The 1,535-nt window shown below is 33.3% G+C and overlaps 1 long non-coding RNA gene across 1 annotated transcript; it reads left to right on the top strand.

The window, feature by feature from the left end:
* Positions 1-733: 733 nt before the first annotated feature.
* On the top strand, positions 734-1,535 carry LOC110923315. The gene is made up of 2 exons (XR_002583962.2): positions 734-953; positions 1,047-1,535. It is a non-coding gene; the product is annotated as an uncharacterized LOC110923315 (long non-coding RNA).

Here is a 1,535-nt window from a genome sequence, read left to right on the forward strand (position 1 = left end):
CCTTGATTTTTTTTGTTAAGGTTGTTGTTAATATGTTTTTGTGTGCTCAAAGTGGTCTAGTAATGGTAAATGTTTAGTAGTTACAGGTTTTTGTTTTTTGTATTAAAATCATGTTTATGTAGTAATGATCTCGTTCATTTTATATATAAAAAGTAGTTCTTTTTGCTGCTACATATGTTGTAACAATGTTACACATGTTACTTATGTTAAAATCAGCCCTTTCTTGGACACAAAAGGAGCTACACATATGTAACACATGTTTGTAACGTGTGTTACACTAGAGGTTTTACTTAGTAACCTTTTTTTGTTAAGGCTGTTGTTAATATGTTTTTGTGTGCACAAAATGGTCTACTAATGGGTAAATGTTTATGTAGTTTACAGGTTTTTATTTTTGTATTAAAATCATTTTTATTTTTTTTTTGATATTATCAGTTGTTCTTAGCTTACAAGTTGAAATGTTGAAATGTAATTTTAAATGGGTTGAAATTTATTTTAAATGGGTTGTTAGTTGAAATGTCTTGCTAGCATAATTAGCTACATATGTTGTAATAATGTTACACGTGTTACCTATGTTAAAACCAGCCCTTTCTTGGACACAAAAAGGAGCTACACATATGTAACACATGTTTGTAACGTGTGTTACACTTAAGGGTAACACATCTAAAACAATTGTTGTGGGGAGTACAACTGTCCAGTCTAGAAAACAAAAACAAAAGTTATACGACGTCAAACAAATACGAAAGGTTGTGCTAACATATGTTACATGTTTGTTTAGTGCTTGCAGCGAGGGAGTTGGTTCTACCGGATAGTAGTTGTTTGAAGTGTATGGTAACTGTTTACATATGTAACCTTTTTTTGGGTGGTTTTGCTTAGTTTTTTTTATGTGTGAAATGATGCAGATAAAAACTCAAAATTTGGGGAGTCTTCAAGTTCAGGGCATAATTGGGTAGAAGGTAACTAGTGTTAGTGATGTTACTACTATTGTTTTTTAATTAGTAAATTAAAAATACTGGACTGTAACTTGTGTTATTATGACTTGACCATAGCAGTTGCAGCCAAACGAGAAGGGATCTTGGCAGGAAGATGGAGAAACCGATGAAGAAGGGGAACAAGAAGTCGATGAAGGGCAGGTGGTGGGTACATTTGACGTTGTACAGAAGTTACCCTCTAGTGTAACACATGTTACAAACATGTGTTACATATGTTCAACCCCTTTGTTACCAAAAATCGGGGCTGCACATATGTAAGACATGTTTGTAACTTATGTTACACTAGAGGGTAGCACATGTATGATCATTTTTGGATCATTTGTATATATTTAAGTCTGTATAAACCTACAACATCGAAACCCCCAAAAAGGTTACACATGTTATGACAGAATGGGAAATGTGTAGCAGCGTTCAATACTGTTGTTTCACTCTATAGTGTGTAACATGTGTGACATGGCGTTTGTCAGCAAAACATATAACTTGTAAGGTGATACGGTTGTATCTTTAAAACATGTTTACCTATAAATACTTACATGTTACAGGTTG

This window comes from Helianthus annuus, chromosome 17 (genome assembly GCF_002127325.2).
Source record: "Helianthus annuus cultivar XRQ/B chromosome 17, HanXRQr2.0-SUNRISE, whole genome shotgun sequence".
Lineage (NCBI taxonomy): Eukaryota > Viridiplantae > Streptophyta > Magnoliopsida > Asterales > Asteraceae > Helianthus > Helianthus annuus.